The 15,622-nt window shown below is 48.0% G+C and overlaps 1 protein-coding gene across 1 annotated transcript in view; it reads right to left on the reverse strand.

Moving 5' to 3' along the window:
• CDCP1 (CUB domain containing protein 1) overlaps positions 1-15,622 on the reverse strand; it is a 57,160-nt gene that overhangs the window by 26,881 nt on the left and 14,657 nt on the right. The window lies entirely within an intron of this gene.

The following is a 15,622-nucleotide window of genomic DNA, read 5'->3' on the forward strand; positions in this document are numbered from 1 at the left end:
ATATGACAGTGATGTCCTTACCAATGAGAAAGAAGATGCCGGTTGCTGATGGGGTATGGACACGCGTCTCGTTTGCTTGATGAATTTTTCTTTTTTTTTTTTTAAAGATTTTATTTATTTTATTTGACAGAGAGCGAGATCACAAGTAGGCAGAGAGGCAGGCAGAGACAGAGGGGGAAGCAGGCTCCCTGCTGAGCAGAGAGCCCGATGCGGGGCTCGATCCCAGGACCCCGAGATCATGACCTGAGCCGAAGGCAGCGGCTTAATCCACTGAGCCACCCAGGTGCCCCATGAATTTTTCTAAAACTTAAAAACACTAGACCACAGCCTAGATGTTTCGAGCAGTATGTGTTCATACCCCATCTGTGCAGCATTACATAGTGATCAGAGGAACTGCCACACCCTGTCTCCATATTGACTGTAGACCAAAGTCCACGTACAGAAACTGTCTTCCTCTCCGGGGACGTCTTTGTTTGCAAAGAGCTGCTGTCTCCCGACCCGAGCGCTTCACAGGCCCAGTATATATACACACGCAATAGTGGAGGCCAGGGAAAATTTTTTCAAAAAGATTTTATTTATTTATTTGAAAGAGAGAGAGAGAGAGAGAGAGAGCTGGCATGAGTGGGGGGGGGGCAAGGGAGAGGGAGAAGCAGGCTCCCCACTGAGCAGGGAGTCCCATGTGGGGCTCTATCCAAGGACCCTGAGCTCATGACCTGAGCCGAAGACAGATGCTTAACCAATTGGGCCACCCAGGTGCCCCTAACAATGTATTTTTTAAAATCAACTTTATTGAGATATAATTTATATACATTAAAAAGGGCCCACTCATTTTAAGTGTCTTTTCTTTTTCATTTTAAGTGTTTTAACAAACGTATGTACACATGACCACCACAACAGTCAAGGTATAAAAAATCTTCATCCCTTCTAGATGTTCCTTTAATGTCCCTTTATAGTCAACCTCAGCTTCTGGTCCCAGAGAACTCTCCATTGCCTGATCCAGACCTTCATTTAAACAGAATCCTACAGCATGTTCTCTTTTGTACCTTGTTACTTTGCTCAACGTGGTTGGGAGTTTACTCCGTGTTCGTGTTCCCGCAGGGATTCATAATGTGTTTCTTTTTATTGCTGAGTGATATTCTGTTGCCTGTATCAACTCCTGTTTATCTATCCACACACTTGTTGAGGGACATTTGAGTGCTTTCCAGTTTTTTTATTTTTAAAGATTCTATTTATTCATTTGACACAGAGAGAGAAGGAGGCAGAGGGAGCACAAGCAGGGGGAGAGGCAGAGCGAGAGGGAGATGCAGATTCCCTGGTGAGCAGGGAGCCAGAAGTGGGGCTCGATCCCAGGATCCTGGAATCATGACCTGAGCCAAAGGCAGACGCTTAACCATCTGAGCCATCCAGGTGCCTCTGCTTTCCAGTTATTTGGTTTTTTTTTTTTTTAAGATTTTATTTATTTATTTGACAGAGATCACAAGTAGGCAGAGAGGCAGGCAGAGAGAGAGAGGAGAAAGCAGGCTCCCTGCAGAGCAGAGAGCCCGATGTGGGGCTCGATCCCAGGACCCTGGGATTATGACCTGAGCTGAAGGCAGAGGCTTTAACCCACTGAGCCACCCAGGCGCCCCTGCTTTCCAGTTTTTGACCAGCCACGTGTTTTCATTTGATCAAAACTGCTGGCTGCCATGAGAGTTGTGTGTTTTTCCTCCCACAGGAAGGTATGAGTGCACTGTGTTTCCTAGGCTAGCCGCTGTGTGTGATCACATGTTGGGACTTTTGTCAACCTCCTCTGGCACCTCTCCCCTACCTTGTTCACTTTGCTCTAGGCTGGCCAGCCGCAGCTCTTTTTACAGTAGTGGAAATTGAACCCTCAATCTGTGATAATAAACTGCAAACATTTTCTCCGTTTTATCAGGAAGACCTTTACCCCCTTTGAACCTCTGTTCCTTCATTTGTAAAATGAGGGGGTTGGGCTAGAATAATTCTACGTTTCTGGCCAGCTCCGAGTCTATGATCATCGGTACCTAAGGAAGAAGTGACTTTGCCACTTTGTCAGCATTCCTGACTACAGCCCGGCCGCCACACATGGCTTGGAATGCTGGCGCCCCAGCTCAGCTGCCTTCCCAACTTGGCTTTCAAGTCGGCTTAAGTTTGCATTTTTTGGAGCAAAATGTCTAAATCTCTCCAACTTCAGCTTGTACCCCCACTCTCTGGTTTGGTTACTGTGTTTGGGCCTCCTTTGTCTTCTTGAATACACTACCCTCTTTCACATCCCCAGGGCCTTTGCACATGCTGGTTCTGATTTCTAAAAACGCTCTTTCTCTAGCAACAGCTGGGTTCTTTTTGGTATTCCTGTCTCAGCTGAAAGGTCACCTCAGAGCAGCCTTCCCTGACCAGCTCCCTAAATAGTTCCCTTCACCTCCCATTCCCAGTCTTTCTGCTTTTTGTCCCTCCCTGCTCTATTCTTTTTTTTTTTTTTTTTAAAGATTTTATTTATTTATTTGATAGAGAGACAGCAAGAGAAGGAACACAAGCAGGGGGAGTGGGGGAGGGAGAAGCAGGCTTCCCGCTGAGCAGTGAGCCTATTGTGGAGCTCGATCTCAGGACCCCAGGATCATGACCTGAGCCGGAGGCAGACGCTTAACCACTGAGCCACCCAGGCGCCCCTGTTGAGGTCTTTGACTGAGACCACTGTGTTACGTGTTCATTTGTTCTTGATGCCCATGATCAGAATGTGAGCACCTGCCTACCTTATGACAACAGGAATTGCCCTGCCTTTTTCCTTGGTAGGTTCAGGATCTAGGCAGTGCTGAAAGCCTATGTGGAGGCAGAAGGCAGGAGCCTCTCAGGGGCTCCCGTGAAAACTCTCATCTCCATATTCTTGCCTGGCTGTCTTTGGAAGTATCTCACAGACATACCATCACCCTTGGATTTCAGTCTGGGCTAATCAATCTTGTTGGGAACCCGGGGCTCTGAGCTTCTTAATTAACAGTTTCAGAGAGAGAGAAGACACTCTCTGAGGCAGAAGCTTATTTACTCCAGTGCTTCATCTTCAAGCAGCGTAGCCATGTAAAATCTTCAGAGAGAGAGAGAGAGAGAGAGAGCGAGCGCATGTGCTGGAGGCTCAGGGGTTCTTGAAGACATCAGATTAAAATGAAGCTAGACCTGTGTTCAGAAACCCAGTTATCAGACTGATATCCAAGTGGTGTATGCTAACCTTGTGCTCTTTTCCTGAAATCATCAAAGGGTCTTACCACGCTATTGGCAAAAAATTCTTGGAACACCCAGTTTTGGAAAGCGTGGTATGCGCCTTCGTGGCCTCCAATTCCGGGTCTCCGGCGGGGCTAGGTCACTGTCACAGTAAGTGGCATCGCCTCAGGACTGTAGCCGGGCTAGTGAGGTTGCCCGTTTCTTCTCTACTCTTTTTTTTTTTTTTTTTTTTTTTTAAAGATTTTATTTATTCATTTGAGAGACAGAGAGACAGAGAGAGCACAAGCAGGGGGAGAGGCAGAGGAAGAGGGAGAAGCAGACTCCTGGCTGAGCTGGGAGCCCTATGTGGGGCTTGATCCCAGGACGCAGGGATCATGACCTGAGCCTCCCAGGTGCCCCTGCTTATTGTTATTTTAATAAAGTGTTAGATCCGAAGCAGATCAGCAGTTGTCTGCCCAGGGAGGTGGGGGCAGGGGTTGGAGCCTTTGTAGGACCCGAGAACCATTCTGAATCTTGACCATGGAGGGGATTATACATTGTATCCAGATGCCAAAATTCATCGCCTACACACTTAAAATTGGTGAAGTTGATTATATGTAAGTTATGCCTTAATAAACAAAAAAGAGGGAAAAACTTGTGTTAGGAAGATTGTGTTTCTGCACAAAGCAGGCACTTAATAAATGAAACAAAGAGTAGTCACGAGCATAGTTAAAATATGGTTTAATAATATTTTGGGGTGGGTCTTGTTTCTCTCATGGTATGGGTAATATTTTCAAATATCTTTAAATGAGATTTCGGGAACAAGGCTAATCTCACCACGATGCCTCCCCCCAGCTTTTCCCTCGTGCTTGGAGGCAGGTTGGTACCTACAACTAATTCTGGGTATGTGACAATCTGTTCTACAGCAAAGAAAAATGGATGATCCTTTTTAGAAAAAAAAGTTTTTGTTTTAGAATCTTGGAAATCCTGTATTCATTCCATAAACAGTGGGTTCATAATATGTTCTAGGGGACCAGACCTGGAGCAAATGATTTAACAGCAAAAACCGCTGGAGTCCCTGCCTCCAGGTAGTTAATATTCCAGACCAGGGGATCCTTTTTGTTTTTTGTTTTTTGTTTTTAAGATTTATTTATTTATTTATTTGCTTGAAAGAGAGAGAGCAGGGGAGGGGCAGAAGGAGAGAGAGAGAGAGAGAGAGAGAGAACCCCAAGCAGATTCCCTACTGAGCATAGAGCCCCACACGAGGCTTGATCCCACGACCCTGGGCTGAAATAAAGAGTTAGATGCTCAACTGACTGAGCCACCCAGGTGCCCCCGTTTCTAAATGGTCTCTGGAGGGCTTCAAGAAAGATGAAGTCCTGAGGTCCGGAACGCCCACCCTGGGACCTGGGAATCTGTATTGGAAACACTTTGTTTTGTCTGGGCTGGGAGGTAGGGATTCACTTTTACTATTTTTTCCCATATGGAAAGCCAACTGTCCCAACTTGTTATTGAACACCCCAATCCTTCCTCCACGCATCGCTAATGTTAACTGGTATTTATATTTTTTATTTTGGATCGAAATAACCCAGATTTTCATTCTAACTTGTTTTGCAAATCAAGAAGATGAAACGTTGAAAGGGAGCAACGGCTCACTTCAGATGAGCGTACTTTTATCATCTCACCGTGTTCCCTCTTGTTCTGCCTTCCTGGCGGCCAGCCCAGCACATTCCGCTGCCCAGCCACGGTTCATAGCTCTCCTTCAGTACCTGGGACTGGAGAATCCCCACTCTCTTCCCAGCACATCACCCAGAGAAAACACATGCGCAGTAAAGCCCAGGCTCAGCAACTTTTATAAATCAGTAAAGATCGATTTGCCTGATGTTTCCTGGGGTCACAGTCAAGGACACATCTCGCATAGGACTGCTCTCCTCATCCTCAATGATGCATATATTTGCATAGATTAGCAGAGGGGTCAGTTGGGGAGTGAGAGGCTAATTATCCAACCATGGACATACTTGGATTCTGGACTCCCCTTCCCCACCTTGCCCCAGCTCTACCACTCAGTAGCAGAGAGACCCTCATTGCTTGAGTAAAATAACTTACAACTCATCACAGAGGCTCCGAGCGTCAGAAAGACATGTTGCTTGCACATTTTCCTCTTCTACACTCACCATCATTAATCATACCCTGAAACTGGAAATCCCAACACTGGAATAAATCTCAGCTGCCCACTACCACCACGGCCACCCCCCACGGGGTCAGCTTAACAAATGCACTGTTAAAGAAAGTGGTTGGGTGTTTTCTCCTTCAGCATCTCTTGCTTTTGCCTCCCGAGGAGTCTGGTATTCCTCTAGTGTCATATTTTGGAAGATCAATTACCCGGGTTCACAGAAACTCAGACAACGCTCCAGATTCTAGTGTGATTTTGAGGTCTTCCAGGGGGAAAGAAATCCAAGCCAAGCCTCGCGGAAGCAGCGCGTGGGCTCCTGGGCTCTGTGGGCTCGGGCAGGCTCCCAGGCTCTGAGCTGCTGCTCATGAATCACATTTCTCTTCTTCACTCTCCTGCCTTCCGACCTCTCCTTATTAGGACAACTTTGCTAGTTTCTGCCTCACCAGTGGCTTCTCAGGCGGGAATTTCCAATTGTTTTAATCACCATTCATTATTCACCATTCATTAATCACCGGATCACAGGATATCCTACACACATCCCTATTATTTCTTCTCCCTGTCATGCTATTTCTTTTCAAGGGAAGCACACGCAAGGAAAAGAAACTCAAAGAAGGGGATTCTACCAGACACGCACTAGGCAAGTTATCTGGCCCCGGTTTGCCAAGTAAAGTTCAAAAGACCGACACACAGTGATTCAAACATTCTTAGATGGGCCAGAACCAGCTGCCTCGATTCTGGGTGTGGTTCCCTGGGGGGCTTGGCTTCCAGTTACTCTCCATCCACCAAAGACGGACCAAGCAGCTTCCAGCAGGACCTGGGCCCAGCCTGGACACCAGGAGACGTTTATTAAGATGAATAATGCTCTGCAGGAGAGCCCAGGATGTCTCGGGAGACGGAACGCAGGAGCCAAGTGGTATAATCGTGAATCAGCGCGGCTGATCTAGTCACAGCCTGCGTGGGAGTCAGATTCCAAAGCAAATCTATACGGGGAAGAAGTCCTGGCCAAAACAGCCCCGTCCTTTCTTAGGAAGAGGTCTCACTGCACGTCAACATCCCTCTCTCAAGTCCACCGGCCAAGGCTGCCGTTGCTCATCCGTGGAGTGGATCCCTGCATTTCGGGTTAAGCACCAAAGTAGTGATTGGATTTTAGGCGCCAGGTTTGCAAAAATACGTTTTGTTAAATTCTGGGTGATCCTTCAGAGCATGGGATGCTCAGACCATGAGAGCCCGAGGAAGTGACACGAGAGGGGACGGTGCTTCAGCGGTCAATGTCACAGCCACCCTGGGGGGACACTCACAACGCTTGTATGAGCTCTCCTGCTTTTAGTCCCTGCGGGAAGTGGTTGCTGTACTTGTGTAAGCTGAGTAGTACATTTGCCTGTCTGCCCACCAGACGCCACCTGAGAGTCAGCGACTTGAAGACACCAAGGAGGGTTGAGGTACTCTAAGACACAGAGGGTCCGCTATTAACTGTCTAGGGGTGGTGGTCAAGGAAGGCTTCACATAGGAGGCATAACTTAAGACGGGTCTTGAAAAACAGATAGGAGTTTGCCAGCCGGGGCTAGTGAGATGCGTGTTAGGAAGGCTAGGTGGAGGGAACAGCAGGTGCAAAGTACAGAGGTATTGATGAAAGTGGCTCCCCATGGAGCCACTCCATGGAGTTGCTTTGGCTAGAAGGCAAGGAACATGTGCTAGAAGAGTCTAGAGACAGAGGCAGGGGGCGGGCTGGGAAGGGGCATGGTCGTGGCCATGGCGTTTGGCTCCCTACTCCAGGAACCAGCATAACTTAGCAGCTTTGCATAATGGTTAAGAGCTTAGATTCTAGAATCTGCCTGCTTGGGATCAATTCCTGGCTGCACTGCTCACCAGCTATATCTCCTTGGGCAAATTCCTTAGCTTCTCTGTGCATCACTTCCCTCCCCTGCAAATGGGGATAAGACTGGCATTGTTGTAAGGACTAAAGGAGTAAACACCTATGAAACTACTTAGAACGGTGCCAGGTAGCGATCAAGGTTACCTGTTATTATTGCTGATCGCGTAAAGCCCAGGGCTGGGTGGGGATGAGGGGGAGGGAGGTACTCCCTGAGGCCTTGACTCTCAGGGTTATGCAAGCATGGAGGCCTCCTTAGCTCTTCCACGCCTTCCCTGCCCTGGCTTGGCCCTATTCACTGCTTATCGAAGCCTTTCCTTCTGTGTTGACTCACAGGACTCCAGCAACCCTTTGCAGCTCAGAGATGTGACCTTACTTCCCCATGTTTGCTGAGCACGAGAAGCAGAGGGGGCATTCTGGTTTCACCCCAGCACCCTTGCACTGGCCACCCTCCCGGGTCCTACACCGGGCTGCCCTCTAAGAAGCTGCCAAGGTCAAGTCACCAGAAGGGGAGGAAGTGCCGCTGTTGTTAGGAGGTGCATAGAGTTTCTGATTGACACCAGGGGCTGGGCATCACCACCAATATAACCCACTTAATAGGGTCCCCTATGGGGACACAGTGCCGGACTGTCACACCACCAGATTCAGAGCCTGCAGGCAGAGGAGGGACACCTGTTTAGACACCCTAAGTCCATCTGGCATCAGCTCAGCCAGGTCTGTTTACATCCTGGTGAGCTGAAGGGAAAGTCTTACCAATGGCAGGGAGTCACCCATCTTACTACCTGGGAAGAAGTAATTGCTCACATTCACATAAAACAGAACAGGACACAAGTTGTTGTTTCAGGAACTAATCTGTCTCCCTTGCCTGAGAAGCTTCTAGAATCTAGGAATTGGGCATGCTTCCATCACAATTACAACGAACATCCAATGAGCGGTCTGTATGTGGAGACTCCATGCTTGTATTTGGCAAAAGTATTTCTAAATCCCATCACCATCCCACAGAGTGAGCTCTAATGTGAGTGCTCATTTTGCAAACGAAGGAGTTGAGGCTCTAAGAGCTTAAGAATTGTGTCCAGGCGTATATGGTTAGTAAGAGGCCGGGCCAGGTCCTGTGTCCAAGCAGTTAGATGCCAGGACCCAGAAGGACAGACGACCCTTCCGCAGAGCTGGCCCCACCCAAGGAGCCCCACACTCAGCAGGAACTTCATGATGAGAACGGTTTACTCTCACTGCCGATCCGTCAGGACGGAATATAATGTCCTAGCTGCTATCTCCGGCATATCAACAGGCAAAGATGTTTGTTTAAAATGGCTAAATAGTTACCCTGCACTTACTGAAATCGTTCATCATGTCAAAATAATCTGCAACTGTCGCTTGAATTTGAGCTTAAGATTTATACCTCCCTGGAACTTGTGAGATGTTTGGGATGTGGTTCCTTTTTTTGTGCATCTTTTTGCACAGCTCCCAGCGTCAGGGAGGGAAATTGACATGTTTAGGTGCTAACGGTTCTTCTGCAGCTTGATGGGGTCTGCCTGGGCTTGTGGGATGAGAGGGATGTGGCTAAGCTGGTGGCAAAGGAAGAGGAGCCATGTTTCTGGTAGAGCATGCCGGGAATCAAGAGCTAGGGCCAGGTCTTGGTGGGAGGTCCTGTAGAAGTCCCGACTCATGGGCCCATTTCTCAAGGCTACTGTTAGTGAGACTCAAGAGGCAACAATCAGACCTCAGTTGAACAGAATCCCCCAAATTCCCATCTACCGAATTTCCTTCTCGTTTAGCTGGAGTGGCTACATCTCAACCCGGGTTTAGCTTGGCAGGGAATGCCTGCTCCCAGATAAAGACCCTCACCTGTTCTTCTTCATTGGCGTGGACATTAAGCAGGACCTGATAAAACATACCAACACCTCCCACCACCACCTTGTACCCTCTTCCACGCCACCTGCCTCCCTCCCCGGGTTGGCTGGAGCAAAGCAGCCTGCTGCAGGACAAAGGGATGTGGAATGATGGCCACCCACAAGGCAGCCCCATGAAGATGCTGGGGCAAGTGCGGTGATTAGGACCAGGTGGGGGATGCTTCAGGCTACTGTTGGAAGTCTGGAGGAAGAGGTGGATAACGGGACAGGTGACCATTCTCCAGCTCCAAATAGCACGGGCACCTCCCAGCTGAGGATCCTGGGCCACAGGTTGCCATAAGAACTTGCCCGCCGTGCTTAGAGGTTACAGGTTCTCCAAAGGTAAGGGTCCAACTTTAAGCTCATGTGCTAAACACTGCAGCGATCAGCTAATCTAGCTGCAAGGCCTGGACATTGACCACAGTTAAAAATAAAAAGCCTGGGGATGAATAAGTGTCACCTCCCACCAGGGAAAGTGGAGGGGGGTGCTGTGACACAGGCATGCACTGGGGAGGTCAGGGAAGGGAAGAAGGCAGACACAATGGTGGAGGAAGGGTCAAAGACAACTTGCTGTTGCAGTTTCGATGAAGGTGGATTCCGGCCACCGGACGCAAGGTGGGCTGCTGTCCAGCATCAAAGAAGAACAAGGCTGGGCCCGCCTTCCCGAGTCACATCTGGGGATTTCAGGGTTCCAAGGATATCACGTTCCCATCCACTCAGTGAAAGAGACCCATGGTTTGCTTTAAAATTGTTTACCATTTCCATGGCTCTGGGAGCAATCCTAGAGGACATGGTAACCTAAAGTTCAAAGGGCAATGTTAAAAACAACTTGTGAGTCCTCCTAGTCAATCCAACTTCTTGGAACAGTTGATCAGAGCAGGGGACTGTTACTTCCATTCATTTCCTGCTCTTAATCCCCAAACTCTTCAGGAAAGAAATTGATGCGCACTGATGCAAGTTGTTTATTTTCTAAAGTAACCGAACGATTCTCTGAGGGGGACACTAGCAAGGAACGGTCTGTAGGGCTGGTGTTCTGAATTATTTCTCTAACGCGGTGATGGGTGTGCATATCCAAACCCTTCGTCTGTATCCTTCCCTTTTATGATCAAAGAAAACACACCTTATTAGAGATGCATGTTAGAGACCCACAACCAGGCTGCCAACTGTCCAGGCCAGAGTCTGGACCAAATGGATTCATCGTTGTATAAATCTCTCTGGAACTGTGGCCAACCCAAATTGCGGACTTTTCACATATCACTCCAGATTGAATCGAAATGCACCGGGTAAAGGAATGATTTCAAAGAGGGCCGCAGAGGAAGAAAAAAATTGCATCGTAATAGACTTTGAAGGTGGGACTTGGAGAATTAAACAACAAACATAACTCAGCTGATGACCGCTGTGAATAATTCATGATATGCTAACATGCCATAAGGCTGGCTTAAATCACATTTACATTTTGTGAAATGTTAAAAAGATTCGTTTTGTCAAGACCCTGAAGTGTGAGTTACCATGACCGTGAAAGTCGCTAAAGATCACAAGGATGGGTGGGGGAAGGATCAAAGGAGCCGATCATAAAACCCATCTGTATGCGCGCTCACGGACATACACGGGACAGCGGGCTCAGAGTTCCCTGTTCCCCACTGCTAAACGTTTAGAAGCTGCTGGATCTCCAATTTCTTTAATGTTCCAGCCCTAGAGTATTTTGTTCCAGAGGCCCCGCCTTGCCAATAGAGATGAACTGTTCAGTTTTTTTGGATACAAAGTTAACAGGGAGATGTTTGCACAAGAATCCACACAGGAAAGACTACATGTTGTAGGATTCCATTGTATCAAGTTCCAGAAGACAAAACCAATCTGTGCTTAGATTCCGGAACAGTGATCGCCTGGGAGACAGGTATTAACTAAGGAAGGGGGAAGAAGAAAAACTCTGGGGTACAGGAAGGACACACACACACACACACACACGTATAAATGTGTATGTATATACATATGGTAAATGTAGCAAGCTGCATACTCAACATTTATGTATTTTCTTGTATGCCTCAATAAAACAATTTTTAGAACTCAAAAGAAAAAAAAAAGGATATTTGAAACTTGCCCCGATGAGAGGCTCAAACCCCTTTTTCGGTCCTTCCCGGAATGTGCCAAGCCCATTCTGGGTCCCACTTTATGCCTGCAGGGTGCTGGGCACAGGGGCTCGACCATGAAAGTTTCAAAGTCTCTGTCCTCCAGGTCCTAGGCTCTTGGAGACACTCTCACTTCTGGCTACAACCAACCATAGTTTGCCCTGCTCTGAAGAAGGAAGACAAAAGATGGTTTGGCCTCAGATTGAAGCCTGAAGGCGTGGTGAGTCAGGCTTGTAGGACCCTGCAGAGGGGCACTGTGGGGTGTGGCAGGGCTTCCTCCAAGGACAGGGTTAGAAGCAGATGCGCTGGCAGGTACATTTACAAAGCAAGCCTTGGTATCATAAGGCGTTTCACTGATTTTTTTCTTAATTGTGGTAAAAAGAAAAAAATGGAAGAGACGACTCATCCTTCCACTATCCACAAATAGACACTCCAAACATTTTCCCCCCATTAAAAAATCGTGGTAAAGTATACATAATAGAAACTTTACCACGGTAATCATTTTAAGTGTACTGTTCAGTGGCCTTAGGTATAATTATGTTATTCTGTGACAACTGTCACCATCTATCTCCAGAACTTCCCCAACTTTCCAAATTGAAACTCTGTCTCCATTAAACACCAAGTCTCAGTTTCCCTCCCTCAGCCCCTGGCCCGCCATTTTACTTTGTCTCTGGGAATCTGGCTCCTCTACGGACCTCATAGAAGGTATTCCGTATTTGTTCTTTTGTGTCTTAATTTCACAGGGTATCAAGTCAGTGTGCTTCACTTCTAAACCCGAGAATCGCTAACCACTGATTTCAATAACAACCCCAAATCGAGCAAAATGACACACAGGCTCCAATTCATATGTACACACAATATTCGTCTTGGGAGAAGGGAGGAGAAATATTTCTTTACATGAAAAATGATGTCAATAACTAGAAAACTCAAAAGATGGCAAAAGGGTATGAAAAAGAAGCAGGAGCATTTCTTTGCAAAGTGGTCACTTAGCCTGCTAGCTACCAGCTGGGCTCCGCCACCTTGACCTTCTCTGTGCTGCAGACCCAACGATGGGCCATGGTGACCAAGTGTTCTGACAGGCCTGCATTCCTTGGTGATTAGGGCCAAGAGACAAGAAAACTCTCTTATTTGTCTGAACGTAAGCCACGAATTGGTTAAAGTGAAATCAGTTTAGTTTAAATGGGTTTTTCCAGGGTGCCTGGGCAGCTCAGTCAGTTGAGAGGGTACCTATGCCTCAGGTCATGATGATCTCAGCATCTTGGGATCCAGTCCCACGTTGGGCTCCTTGCTTAGCGGGGGGCCTGCTTCTCTCTCTGCCTCTGCCACTCCTCCTGCTTGTGCTCTCTCTCTCTCTCTGACAAATAAAGTAATAAAATCTTTAAAAAAATAAAATAAAATAAAATGGTTTTTTCTAGAAAGTTATATGAGCCCCTTTCCACCTTATTATTCACTGTCCCTCAAAGTTTATGTTAAGAGATGGAGTTCGGAGAGCAATGGGGAAATGTTTCATTATTAAAACACCTACTTTTGATTTAGTTCAAACCTGCAGCTTTGAAGAGCTGCTCCAGAGGGGGCAGGGAAGGGCACAGGGGAGAAGATTCTATTAAGGCCTGACCTGTGCCAGGGGCCACACGAGTCTTGCCTCCGTCACTCAGCCCGATGTGAGTAACACTCCCTCCTCATGCACTAAGTCTCTCCAGTCATCTCTGGGGCCATGGTTGGCTGCTCTGCTTGGGAAAAGCCATCTTACTTCCTTAAGGCATAGGGTTTTTATCTGTACTATTTGGCCCCAAACATTAACTACTCAGGAGATGGCCACCATCACACCTCCATCCCCCCACGGGACCTCTGAACCCTGTGGTGGGCAGAATTTCAAGATGGCCCCAAAGACCCACACCCTATATGTTCTCCTCCACTTCAGAGTGGGAGGGGCTCTGAATATGATTGGATATCACGTGATCAGGTGGTATTGTAGGGTCAGGTCAATGTTATCCTGGTGGGCCTCACCTCATCAGTTGAGTCCCCCTAAAAGAATCTGGGCTTTTCCTGGAGAAGGAGAATTGAAGTGTGAAAGGAATTCTCTGTAGCTTGTTTTCAAGATGGGGGGGGGCACATGGCCAGGAGCGTGGGTGCGGGAAGCTAACTGCTGTGAGCAGGCACAGCTTTCAGCTATTGAGGAAAGAGGGGATCCCAGACTTACGGCCACAAAGACCTGAATTCTGCGACAACCATGTGAGCTTAGAAGAGCACCAGAGCACTAGATAAAAACACAGCCTGGCCAACGTCTTGATTTTAGCCTGGGGAGACGGAGCAGAGAAACTACCCACATCATATCTGGACTCCTGACCTACAGAACTGTAAGCTAATTAATGGGTGTTGTTGTAAGCCGATAAATTTGTGATAATTTATGTTATGCAGCAGTAGAAAACTAGTATAGAACTTGTAACCAGATGGGGTACCAGGCAGGACCTGCTGAGCTGCTCAAGAAAAGAGGTTTGGATAAGTATACAGTGTTGTCTAGGACGTGGATCCTTCCTTTTTCTTCTTTTTTAAAGATCTGTTTATTTAACAGAGAGAGAGAGAGAGGGCAAGGGCAGAGGGAGAGAAGCAGACTCCACTAAGTGTGGAGCCTGATATGGGGCTCGATCTCGCAATGCTTAGATCAGGACCTGAGTGGAAATCAAGAGGTAGATGCTTAACTGACTGAGTCACCCAGGCTCCCTAGAGCCTTCCCTTCAGAGCTGAGTTACCATTATGGTGTTATATCAAGTGGACAGCTTTTCTGGAAGTGTACACCCACGAGGATGTTTAAACCCATTGTATTCACCGTAAAATTTCAGTGTCCAGATGCTGGAAGGTTCTGGGGAGGGTGGTGGAGGAGTGGGTCAGAGGGAAACTGATGCTGGGATCAAGAGAGCTCATGGCTGGTCATCTCACCTGGCCCTGTGGGCAGAGTGAGAGCAAGGAGAGGGTCCTCAGATGAAAACCAGATGTTAGAGAGAAAGAGAGCCAGTGGGAAGCCTGACCTTACTACCCCAAGAACCCAGAAGTGTTAGGCTGTGTAGGGGTTGGCCAGAGCTGGGGGCCGGTGGGAGATGGCCTCCAGGAATGATGGCCAGTACCTACCATCCCCACATGTTTGGCATCTGCCACATGCCAGGTACTTTCTACACATATCCTTTAGGCAAACTGTTCACAATCACAGCTGGGGAGATGCACAGGGAAGATTCAAACCCAGGACTGACTGACTCTGGAGCCCATGCATGGCTGCTATTCCAAGATAGCCACCCTCAAGGTCATAGGCTGCTGGGCAGCCGCGACCAAAGCATTCGCTCCAACCGTGGCTGGGAGGGAGCTTCTTCAGTGTGTAACACCACCACCAACACAGAGAGGAGTATCATGTTTGCTTTTCCAACATCCACTCCGAGTATCAATGCTGCCCTTTGCCCTAGTGCAGAGGCCCCAGGACCGTACACTGTGCTCTGGAGGGAGGTAGGAGCTTAGTCATCTAAAACAAGCCTGCGTGCCTAGTTTGAGCCCCTCTCTTGGCCCATCATCTTGCCCCCACAGAGCCTTGATCCCAACCCTCCTCATGAACTAAAAATCCTTGGCAAGGGATGATGTCTGCTCCACCTGCCATCTCTGATGTCCTCACCACCTCCTCTCCTACCTTGATTCCTGATGCTCCGGCAGCGATCTACACTCTGGAGGATAACTACCAGCTGACTCACCCCTCACTCCATTCTTGCCCCAACCAAAAGGACCGACAGCAGCATCTGCAACCAGGGGATGTCAGCCTTCACCAAGTGGAGCTGAGAGAGGGGTGCAATGGTCTTTGGGGGTCCACAGGTCTACCAGTTTCTTAACTGCAAAGGCCCAAACTCTTGGTTACTCAGGGGGACATAACCGGGAAGGGTGGGTGATCAACCTGGCAAGAGCCAGGGCAGCCAACTGGAAACACATCCTTCTATTTGAATCTCTTGTTTTAGGGATTAGGGATCAGTACCACTTGCTGTTATTCATGTTTCCGACATTCTTAAAGGGCAGGGGGGTGTCAACCCACACAGCCTGACTTGGACAATAAGTCTCCAAATGAAGCTCTCTCAAACGACCACAGGCCAGGTCAACAAAGTGATTTCTCTGGCAAACCAGGTAGCCCCGAGTAAAATGGGTCAGCAGAAGAAGGTGGTGCATTCCAGGAAATCTTTGGGGTCAGACAGACACATACTTTCCTCACCCACAGGGGCTAGGACAGTTCCCAAGGGGTGTTATGTCAATGAGGTGGGCCATTAGAGAATACAGGACATCAGAGTGCGGTGATTATGGGAGGTGTTATGTCAACAAGATCAACCATTATGGAAGATGTCACTGAGGA

The sequence above is a fragment of the Mustela lutreola genome, chromosome 2, assembly GCF_030435805.1.
Source record: "Mustela lutreola isolate mMusLut2 chromosome 2, mMusLut2.pri, whole genome shotgun sequence".
NCBI lineage: Eukaryota > Metazoa > Chordata > Mammalia > Carnivora > Mustelidae > Mustela > Mustela lutreola.